Here is a 12,540-nt window from a genome sequence, read left to right on the forward strand (position 1 = left end):
CTTGGTTTGTTAAATACTTAATATCCTGGTTTAAGTGAATTAGATTTGGAGTTTTCTGTTGCTTGTAGTCTAAAACATTCTAATTGGTACAAGAAGTATCTCAGACCTTCTCCTAATGAGTTGTGTTTTAGTTGGAGTTATTAATGCTAGTTGTCCTAATAAATCATCCCCCAATCTCAATGCTTTAACCTAATAAAAGTTCATGGCTGGCTCATGATCAGATGTTTGGCATATAACCTTTTTCTGTGTGGCTGAGAGATTCTTTCTCCTTCTGTCTTAGGTTTCCAGTATCCTTTGGTGTTTCGTTGAAGTCACCCGTTGGTTCCTCTGCATTCAGGTAACGGATAACTAAACTGGGAGAATATAAAAGATGGCAGAAGACATTTAGGGGCCAGATCTGCCCAGAGAGTTGATTCATTCACGTGTTTTCTAGGTATGTCCAGTGCACTTGTCAAGTTTACATTCGTCTACACATTACAGAATCCCAACTGCACAAGCGCTGACAAATGGGGTTCATTTTTACACACACATACAAAATCCAAACAAGGCGGGTGCCACCCAGGACCCAGCATCCTTCTGTCTTTCCACTCCATCATCCTTACTATGTGTCTTTCTTCCTTATGCTTCCCAATGGTGTTACACTTCTAGGAATTCGAGTATTATACTAAATTCCAGACCAGAAGGAGGAGAAAGGGCTAATGGCATGTTTCACCTGTCTGTCTCCTTTTAGTCTAGGACCTTTCCTGGAAGCCTTACCCAGAAGACTTCTGCTTGTTTTTCATTGGTCAGAACTGCATCTTCTAGCAAGGGAGATTGGGGTAATAAGCACTGAACTAGCTACATTGCCATCCTGAACAAGTGGGCTTCTGTAACCAAGGAAGAAGGGAGGATGGATGATGGATACCAGGTAGGCAACTATGAAAGTGTGCCACTCATCCAGAGCTTCAGCTGAGACCTCTAGGACACTGGTTCTTTTCTCTGCTTCCTTTGAGGCCTTTAAATCAGGAGTCCAACCAATGAATATAAATACCCTCACTTTCTCTACCGTCCATGTGCTGAAGGAGTTGAAGATTTCAGATTTGCTACCTGTATGGTACACACAGGATAGCTAGTTTGTGCAGACACACCCCGGATGCCCTTGTTAATCGCTATCTTGAAAATCCTGCCCTCCCTCTATACTCCCATCAAGCAGAATGTGCAGCAGAATGTGTTGTTCCGTGTTCAAGGTCAGGGGCTGTGGGGTGGCCAATCCAGAGTGTCTCCATTGTAACAAGGAGCATCCAGGTAGCAGGACTTGATCCCCTTGGAAACGCTGGCTGTGCAAGGAGGGGAAGGGCCACTGATGGTTGCTAGATTAAACTGCTATGATATAAAACTTGCTGCACGTAGATCCCAGCAGCGGATGATTTGTCCAGTCAGCTGCTCCTTGACCCCTCTGTGTGTAAGTTACCCCAAAACACCTCTGTCTTGATTGTCTTTTCTCTGGCCTAACTGGGCCATCACCCACCCTACGCTTAGAGTCTGCTGGGGCGTGGCTGCACACTACCTCACACAAGTTATAACACTAGTTTCTTGTTTGAGTCAGGCAGAAGTTTGACTTGAGATAGAATAACATAGGGTGGGGTCCCAATGTCATTTATTTTCAACCAAGACACTTTCTGCTGTGTGCCAACTTTATTCATGTTTCCCTGAAGTAGGAATGGGATTCGATTGATTGTGTCTACAACTCTGGTTAGCAAGAATGAGAATCAGCAGTTCGATCTCCCTGAGAACTCACACGTAAAATTGAAGAGAGGCCTGTGAGGCATGAATTTAAGGCACTGCCTATCATGCAACTTTGCCTGGGATGGGGAGGGGTCAAGAGCATCACTTTGCATTCACTAAAGTGTTTTTAGTTCACTTACCTAACACATATTTTTTAAATGTTTTCTATTATGTATAAAATCAATGTTAGGAAATCGGGAAAGTACAAATACACATTAGGCACAAACCTACCTTCAAGGATTTTATAAGTTAATGGAGAGTCTATGACACGTACCAGAATAACCACAACACAAATTAGATTAGGATAAGCACAATGTGCGTACTATTAAAAAAAAAGAGAGACAGAAAAAAAATTGCTATCCATGTGGGTATTTATAAAGGTGATTATGGCATGCATCCAGGTCCTGAGCACGGGTAGAATTTTGACAGGATTGGATACAGGGAAGAGGAAGTTCAAAGGAAGGGAAAACATGAGTATGTAAGCATAGCAAAAAAAAAAAAAAAAAAAAAAAAAAAAAGGTGAATAACTCTGTTGAGAAAATCTAGAAGATACTTGAAAAATAAAACTGCCAGCGTGGGTTCAGAACAAGTTAAGAGACTATGGAAGCCTATATCTTACATCATTTGAATATATGCACTTGTCCTGGGTTGTAAAACGGGCAAAAAGTCCTTTTTTAAGGGGCAGAGGAAGAATTTACAATTACAAGTTTTCCAAAGTGACTGTTCTAGGAAAAGGGAGGTCAGGGAGAAGTCTGTCTAAAGTTTAATTAAGCTGAGGGGAATGTTAAGGCTCTCTTGGTTCTGCTGAAAGTCATTACTTATGGTATATCTCAAAAACTAAGCTGGGGTCTCTGGGCCATGGTGGTATGAGAGAATATGGAACGAACTATAACACCGAGCTAAATCATAGTCACCAAATTCTGTTCCTTTTTAATAATCATTTAGGGAATTGCACACTTTTAATTAAGTGTATAACAGTTTTTGCTAACAAAGGATTTCTTTTTAAAATTGAAAAGCACCTCTGTTCTCAAAATTTATTAAATCAATGCACATCCCTAACTGCATGCCAACCAGTCTGCAGTTCAGGTAGTACAAAGACAGAACCAAAAGCAGAATCTTGCTTCATTCCACCTGTTCCTAAACCCAAGGATAGTGTGTTTACTTGGTGTTGACGCCAACATGGCTATGTCTTGCTGTCATTCATCAATCAGAAATTAATGGCATTAGTATACAACAAATGCTGCCCTCCTACCATTGTGATCCGGACTTAGTGGGGTCACTGATGTGAAGGTGGGAAGTTGAAGATTATTTTCATAATTGCCACCTACTCTGAAGGAAACATACAGTGAACTGCTTCCTTCAAGTGTCAACGAAAACATCGTCTCAAACATATAATTTGAATGATTCATCAAAGAGTGAAAGTTTGCCCTTGCCCAAAGGCAAAGCTAAAAATTTTAAGGAGTACTTAATAAGCAGGAGTAGAGATAGAAAGAGGTTCTCGGACAAAATACTGGGTGGCAATGGGTGATGATAAGAGACACTTCCTCTTAAATAATTCAGCTTTTTTTTTTTCTTCCCAGGGTCACTTGATGTATCTGAAATGTTTCATTTACTTTCTGCTTCTTTCAACTGTATCGATAGAAGGCACAGTAAGATTTAGTGGAGATGGTATTTCCAAAATTTATTTATATAAATGTCACTTGGAGAAAAATCCTGTATTCCCAGTGGCAAGAAACCAATCCCCAACCTCACTGAATATTTGGTCTGTAATTACCTTTCAAAATTAGTTCTGAGAAGACCATTTTGGATTTAATTCCATAGAAGTGTTTTTAATAGCTTAGTTAAATCATCTCTTATTCCTCCTATACTTATGAAGAATTTTCTCAGTTAATTTTATGAATGAGTCTGACAAACCTCAGGGATTATTTATAAGGGATTTTCAAAACCTTGTGTCAAAAAGACAAAAGTGCTGCACTGCTTTTTGGAGTGATTTTCTCTCTAAGTGGATGGGGAGGAAGAATCAAACGTTTGAATTTCAGTGCTTTATGCACAGAAAAAGTCCCATTAAGACAAATTAGTTAGGAATTCAAAATTAAGTCCAAAATAACTCCAGATTTGGGTTTGATTTAGTGCCACCTAAAAGACAGATGGATAAGCCCAGTTTTCCGATGGAAGCCACGTGCTTCTTTGTCTTTTGGTTCCCAAAAATAAGTTAACAGTAGCAACAAAAAAGGGATTTGCAGAAGACTAAAATAAAGTTGAAGTAAAGAAAGCAGAGAGGTAAGTGAATGCCTACGCTGGTATCGCAAGAGGGTTTCCGTTGAAGTCTGGAGCTGTGTTCTACTTTGCAGTCTGTGTAAGTTTGGGGAGATAAAGGCAAAGCCTAGAGCAAGTGCGAGCTAAGGAATCTTATAAGAGATCCTCCTTCATAAAACTGGAACTGCAAGGAGTTTTATCCCTAGTGTAAGGATGAAAAAGAAATAGCACAGGCATAAAAGTACAATGGCACTGGAAAACAGGAGAGAAAAAGTTCCCCCGAGAACCTGTAACCACAATTCTGACTTTATACAAGTTTGCAAGCTAAAACCGTGCAACCTGTGTGATCTATAAAACCTTAATTGAGAACTCAAACTGCTTCTGGCTACCTAAGGGAACTTACAGAAGTAAACACAATTATCTCTGGAGACTTCAAAAATATTCCTACACATAAAATTCAAAGGAATATTAGGAGATTGAGTCACAAATCACAAAACATGCAAGGGAACAACACTATAGATGAAAACAAAAAATAACAAATGTCAGGTTCAGGTCTACAAAGAATTTGAGGTTTTGAAATTATCACAATACTAATAGTCTGCACAGAATATTAAATACCTATTATAATATACATACAGAAATAATAGGGAAAGTTGAGGGTAGGAGCAAGGAAATTATAAGGAATGGCAAAATATATATGAAAATGATAACAGAATTCCTAGAAGTTACAATAATTAATATTAAAACCCAAAGGACAGATTAAACAGCACACTAGGCACAACTAGAGAGAAAAATAATGAACTGAAGGCTGAATCCAAATTACTCGGAACATGGCATGAAGGACAAAGAAATGAACATTCACTGAATCATTATGTTATATACCCAAAACTAATACACTATGTCAATCATATCTCAATTTAAAAAGGGGGAAAGAATGTGGGCACCTGGGTGGCTCAGTCGGTTAAGTGTCTGAGTTTGGCTCAGGTCACAATCTCATGGTCTGTGGGTTCAAGCCCCACAACAGACTCTGTTCTGACAGCTCAGAGCCTGGAGCCTGCTTCAGATTCTGTGTCTCCCTCTCTCTCTGCCCCTCCTGTGCTCATGATCGGTCTCTCTCTCTCTCTCTCTCTCTCTCTCTCTCTCTCAAAAATAAATAAACATTAAAAAGAAAAAAAGGGGGGGAAACTATAAACTCCTGTATATTAACTACACACAGGTTACAAGATGAACTGAAGACATGTACAATATACGTGAAAACCCACACACACGTACACACCCACACAGAGAGACAGGCAAAAAATATGCAAAGGCCACTCACCAAAGGAAAAATACAAAGAACCAAAGCGTATAAGAAAAGGTATCCAGTCTCCTCCTCACCTGAGATCTATGAATTTAAAACAGCCATACAGGGTTATTCTTTACCCATCACCTAGCAAAAATGAAAATAAGATCTCAAAGAGGCGGTAGACAAAGGGACACTCAGATGCCTTCTGGAGGAGAGTGGAATTTGTACTGCCTTCTAAGGGTCAGTTTGGGAGTACGTAACAACGTTTTAACTATGCGACAGCAACAGCACACTAAGGGATTTACACTAAGAGGAGTTGCTGGAAAACTATTAAAAAATGTTGCTGTGGGGGCGCCTGGGTGGCTCAGTTGGTTGAGCATCTGACTTCACTTCAGGTCATGATCTCACAGTTCGTGGGTTCAACTCCCGTGTCGGGCTCTATGCTGACAGCTCAGAGCCTGGAGCCTGCTTCAGAGTCTGTGTCTCCCTCTCTCTCTGCACCTTCTCCAGCTTGCACTCTTTCTCTCTCTCTCTCAAACATAAATAAACCTTAAAAAAATTTTTTGATGTTGCTGTGGTTTATAAAACAAGAAATTAGAAATTACCAGTAGTTTATTTCCTAAATATATTATAGTACCTCCATAGGTGGTAGTATCATTCTACCTTTAAAAAGGTGAAAAAAAAAGAATTTTTTTTCAAAAAAAATCATAGTAAAAAAAATTAAGGAAACAGAAAAGATTTTAAAAACCTAACATGCATCTAATGAAATTTCCAGAAAATAGAACAAAATAAAAGGAGGAATTTAATATTGAAGCAGATAATAGGTGAGAATTTTTAATTTTTTTAAAGTCTCCTAACACCAGATCCAGGAAATCCAACAAATACCAAATATGATAAAGAAAATAAACATATCTTAATATAAATAAATATATAAATCTCCATAATTGAGGACACCAATGATTAAGAGATCTTAAAATCAGTCAAGGAGATGAGATAGATCACTTTGACTTTTTCATAGCAACTATGGAACCTAGAAACCAAATATGTTCAACATGCTAGAAAACAAAACAAGCAAACAGCTACCAATCTTGACTTCCATAAGCAGTGATAAAACCCTTCAGTTTTGAAGGCAAAATAAGTACATTTCAAGATGTATAAAAACTGAGTTTGCTTCTGTAAATCCTCACTGAAGAAAATTTTAAAGGATGCATACTTCAGACAGATGGTAAACTATCTCACATAAAACATAACTTGCAAGAAGTAATGAAGAGCAAAGATAACATTCAATATGAAGGCAAATCTAGATGAATATTGTATAAAGCACTAATTACAAAGCCTTCCAGGTGCCTTTCAATATAGAATTTAAATATATAGTAGCACATAATTGAAAGGGGAATAAATTGGGTTACAGTATTTTATGGACCTTCGATTGTCCTGGAGGGTAAATTCTAACAACAGAATTTTATAAATTAGGGATTCATGTTGTATTTTACACAGAAATCCGTATTACATTAAATGTCAATAGACTAAGCTCTACAGGTAAAAGACAAAAATTATAAAAATGGGCATTAAAGTTATATGTGTGTATATGTACATGTATATGTGTAATCTAAAATAGAAGCATACAGAAAAATTCAAAGTTAAAAGTACCTAGCAAAAAATAATAAAATAAAATACAGTAAAATAAAAGCTAGTGAAACAATATCAGGCAAAATAAAGAAGAAAATTTTAAAGTACTAGAGATATATTGACCAAAGTTTTAAATCACCAGCATTTACAACAATGTTATCTTTGTATATATCTAATAAAGTGACCTTAAAATTTATGAAGCAAAACTTGACAACAGGAGAAATAGAAAATTCGACCATCAAACGGGGATATTTTAATACATCTCTCTTGCTGGTTGGAAGAGAAAACAAGAACAACCCCTAAACAAAAGATCCCCAAGCTCATTGGTAATTGGGGGAAAATACCAGATAAAGCTATAGACCAATATACAATTTCACACCCACCCGTTTGGCAGAGATTAAAACACTGAGCAACAGGACACAGAACAACAACTACTCTCATCCAATGACAACTACTTACAAAACAATTATGACAGGGGCACCTGTCTGGCCCATCAGAAGAGCATGCAACTCTTGATCTCAGGGTGGGGAGTTCGAGCCCCACATTGGGTGTAGAGATTACTTAAAAATAAAATCTTTTAAAAAATGGCATGTGCATCCCCTTTATCCAATAACTACACTCCTGGAAATAGACCTTAGAGCACTTCTTACACATATGTATCAGAAGACTTGTTCATAAATATGAATTTCAGTATTTTTCAAAATCCTTAAGTAGAAATAATAAAATGGATCAACCATGGTACAAAGGAAAATCATAAAGCAATGAAAACAAACACAGCAATAACCAGGAAATGAAGGAACCTCAAAAATTTGAGTAGAAGTTGCAGGTCTCAGGAAAGTACATCCATTACGATTCCAATGAAAGTTTAAAACAGGCAAAACTAAAGAATATGTGAAATATGTGTGTGTGTGTGTGTGTGTGTGTGTGTGTATTATGTAAGTAGGTGCACGTGTGTAGATGTGGATGTGTGTGTGTATGTGTCCATGTGTGTATGTGTGTGTGCATGAGGGTATGTATTGTGTGAGTATGCGCATGTGTGTGTGTGTGTGTGTGTGTGTGTGTGTGTGTGAGTGTGTGTGTGTGTGTGAGTGTGTGTGTGTGTGTGCATGCGTGTGGGCTGCAATCTAGTACAGGGCTTTCACTGGGCCAACAAATCGAATCGACTAACATAACCCAGGAAAATCTGGGCATCTGAAAGGAGATAGTCCAGACCTCAGACAAGGGCTGACAAACCCAAGCTCCAGAACAATTTTCAGTCGTTTACAGTTGCCCCAAGTAACATAGGCAATAATGAATGTAAAAAAAAAAAAAAAAAATTGATATTCAAAGAAGGAATCAAAGCTCTGAAAGAGATACAGTAGAGAACTATAGCCTGAGAAGAAAAAGCTGTATGGCATCGGAAAGACCCTACTATTTATCACATTTTCTCTTTCAAATCCCCTAATTACTCTTCATAATTAATTCCAATTCCTTAGCATCCTGAACTCAATCCAACTTGGCTAAACAAAACAGGCCGCTTTCACTCCCCAACTCCACACTTTTCTCCATTCCTTGTTGTTGGTACTAGTCTTCCCCCTAAAATTATTTTTACTGCATCTCATAGTGTCAAAATCCTACTGATCACTCAAGGTACAAATTAATGTTGCTCTGTGAAATTTGGCCTCATTCGTACAGTTAAAGGTAACCTCTGAGCCTCCCTAAACAGGAATAACCTTTATTCTGATACGTAGCACATTTCATGTTTTAATTTAACAAAAATCTAGGGTAGAGGGCCTGGTCTCCAAGAGAGACAGATAGGGCTCCAGTCATTCTATTTGCATGAACACCTGCTATATGTGCTGGCAGACATGGCAGTCAAGGCTTTAGTAATGACAGACACAAGGATTCATGTACCTGAACAAAGCGGGAAAATAAAGATGTGCCCGCCCGATCCCCACTCTCTGGGAAAGTGCCAGGTGCACTCTGAGTCAGGGAAGTTAAAGGGCGCAGGCTGACTGACTCTAAGACCCAAGGCTGCACTACCCCAGACCTTTTACACTTAACTGAAAACTGGATGTACCAGCCTATCAGTTTATGACTTTAAGGAAAGAGGTAGAAATGCCAATGACCTTCTGGATATCAGAGAAGAGAAGCAGTGAGGTTCTGTAAAAGCAAATGACATGAAACCACCCCAGAAATGTGGATTGAGGTCACCGGGGGCAGAGTGGTAGCATTTTTCTCAGCAAAGGCAAATAGACTTCAAGACCTGTGTCTATTTAAAATCTTTTTCTGTTTTTTTTTAAGTTTATGTATTTATTTTGAGAGAGAGACAGAGAGAGGGTACAAGTAGGGGAGGGCCAGAGAGGGGAAGAAAGAATCCCAAGTAGGCTCCACACTGTCAGCACAGAGCCCCACGCAGGGCTTGAACCCACGAACCGTGAGATCATAACCTGAGCCAAAACCAAGAGTCGGGAGCTCAATCGACTGAGCCACCCAGGTGCCCAAGACCTGTGTCTATTAATAGTCATCAGATAATTAGGCAAAGGATGCTGATAAGTGCAGGGAAGGTAGGCTTCCTCTGCAACTCTGAATATGTTATAGTTCCACGTGAAGCCGCAAGAGAACAAGGACAGAAAAGAAGTGGCGTCATCCAATGTCACTCCACCTCCTTTACGTACAGGGCCAACAGTTGTAGTATTTATGGAAGCTGCACAGGCTGTGCCATCAACAATGAAATGGAGTTGCCAGATCTTTACCCAAGGATTACGCTATTGTTCCAAAACCCCACCTCTGCTTCATTAGAGACTCTGCTCATCAGAGAGCGAACGTAACACAGCTGTGCTGTTAATGTGTAACCTTAACACATGACCCTGCTCTTTCTTTCTGCAGTGGCCGAAAAGTTGCCCATAACCTTACAATCTAACTCTCTTAAGTTTGGCTGGCCTGATGAATGAGAAGAGTCTTATAGGAGCAGGAGTGTTAGGGGATAGGTGTCAGTCTAGAGCGCAGATATAATAAAAGACATAAACTTGGCATCGGGAAGGATACTACGTGGTAACAGCCCTGGGAGCTCTCTCCAAACAATAAAGGTTGAGCACATCCGTCTCACTCCCTGATCGTAGTCATCCATCGAGCCCACATGAGTTCACAGTTACGACATATTAAATAACAACATTACCACTGCCAGATTATGAGGACCAGTCATTGCCATGTCCCAGTTGGTCCAGACACTGCTTGGCTGTTGGCTGCAACACATCTATTGGTTGCAACTGAGTTCTCTTTGGGAAGTCTCATGCAGCAGGGGAGTGTGGAAGCTTCAGTGTGTCATCATATTTAATGAAACTGATCTCTGAATACGAAATTGCTCCAAGGACTATATTTAAATGTATTACTTTCATCAGTGTCATTCACCTACTCTAAAACCAGCTCAAAAATAAACTCTCGAACTTCAAATTTTTTATTCAGAGGCCCTACGTTTCAATAGCAACTAATGGAAAATTTAAGCAAAGAACGATTGAAGTAAGTGTTTTTGAGAAGGTAAAGAAGTGGATTACAGGGATGCCTGGGTGGTTAAGTCGGTTAAGCATCCGACTTCAGCTCAGGTCATGATCTCACAGTCTGTGAGTTTGAGCCCCGCATTGGGCTCTGTGCTGACAGCTCAGAGTCTGGAGCCTGCTTTGGATTCTGTCTCCCTCTCTCTCTGCCCTTGCCCTGCTCATGCTCTCTCTCTCTCTCTCTCTGTCTCAAAAATAAATAAAAATATTTAAAAAAAAAAAGAAGTGGATTACAAATTACCTTTGTTGAAATGAATGAAAAATAAAAGGGAGTGTTAGTGTTGTTTGCATATGAATTGCTACAAAATTTAAATGAAAGTTATGCTTGTTCCATATCTTGTAACCATAAAATTGATTTTGTCTACATCTATTTACTAAAAGGAAAAAAATTGAAATATTTCTTTTAGCAGTTACAGGAACTGTTGGCTTATAACCTTAAGACTATGAACATTTGTAGGGCACCTGGGTGGTTCAGTCGGTTAAGTGTCCGACTTCGGCTCAGATCATGATCTCTCGGTTTGTGGGTTCAAGCCCCACATCGGGGTCTGTGCTGACAGCTCCTCCCCTGGAGCCTGCTTTGGATTCTGTGTCTCCCTGTCTCTCGGCTCCTCCCCTGCTTATGTTCTGTCTCTCTCTGTCTCTCAATAATAAATAAACGTTAAAAAAAAAAGACTATGAATGTTTGTTATCAGAAACTATACGTGTTAAAAGAAGTTATTAACTTGTTTTGTTTAAACAATGTCTTTGGAGGCGCCTGGGTGGCGCAGTCGGTTAAGCGTCCGACTTCAGCCAGGTCACGATCTCGCGGTCCATGAGTTCGAGCCCCGCATCAGGCTCTGGGCTGATGGCTCAGAGCCTGGAGCCTGTTTCCGATTCTGTGTCTCCCTCTCTCTCTGCCCCTCCCCCGTTCATGCTCTGTCTCTCTCTGTCCCAAAAATAAATAAACGTTGAAAAAAAAATTTTTTTAAACAATGTCTTTGGAAACTGATTTTTCTCACCAACCTTGAGAAAATGAACCCACTGGCTATGTTTTCACTGATATCGCTCCAATTTCCTTACTCAGTGTAAAAGACCAGAAAGAGACTATTAGAGTTTAAAATATGTATATCAAGGAGATCAACTTCTTTTTGAAAGTGACGGTATAAGGAGTGTGGACCCTCTCTCCAGTGACCCAACTATTCAGCTGCTAAAAATTTAATCTCTGGAAATTGTCCTAAGGGTATACGGCAAATGGAAAACATCTATTCAAGAAAAGCTACTAAATCTCAGTAAGAACATCAAGAGCCTGAGGCATCTGAGCCAGGACTTATTCACATCTCTGCCAATTCCAGACTCCAGAGCAGTATGATGGAAGTTCTCTGTAGACAATGTGTAGCCGAGAAAACCAGGACCATTCTCTACCTACCTTCCAATCAAGGATGGACAGAAATAACAGATACATGTATAGAACACTCACCCAATAAAAGCAGAATAATATTCTTCTCTAGTGCATGTGGAACATTCAAGAGCAGACCCCATATGCTAAGCCATAACAAGCCTCAATCAATCTAGAGGATTAAAATCATACAAAGTCTATTTTCTAACTACAATGGAATGAAGTTAGAACTCAATAACAGAAGGAAATTTGGAAAGTTTACAAATGTGTGGAAATCAAACAACACACTGTGAAATTACCAATGGGTCAGAAAAGGTCACAGGAGAAATAAAAACAGTACCTTGAGACAAATAAAAACAAAAACACAACAGGGCAAAATTTATGGGACACAGTTAAAGCAGTGCTTAGAAAGAACTTTATAGTACTGATGATTATATTAATAAAGATATATTTCCAACCAATAACCTAACATCCACCTTAAGGAAACTGGTAAAAAGTAGAGCAAACTAAACTGGAAACAAACTGAGGGAAAGAAATAATAAAGATAATGAGAAATTATTAAAATAAATAATAAATATAGAGAAGAAATAAATAAAATAGAGAATAGAAAAGCAATACCAAAAAAATGATGAAAGTAACCATCTGTTCTTTGAAAAGGCCAACAAATCTTTGGTTAGACTAACAAAAAAGAAAGAAGA

The sequence above is a fragment of the Puma concolor genome, chromosome B3, assembly GCF_028749965.1.
Source record: "Puma concolor isolate L17-30 chromosome B3, mPumCon1.1.hap2, whole genome shotgun sequence".
Taxonomy (NCBI): domain Eukaryota; kingdom Metazoa; phylum Chordata; class Mammalia; order Carnivora; family Felidae; genus Puma; species Puma concolor.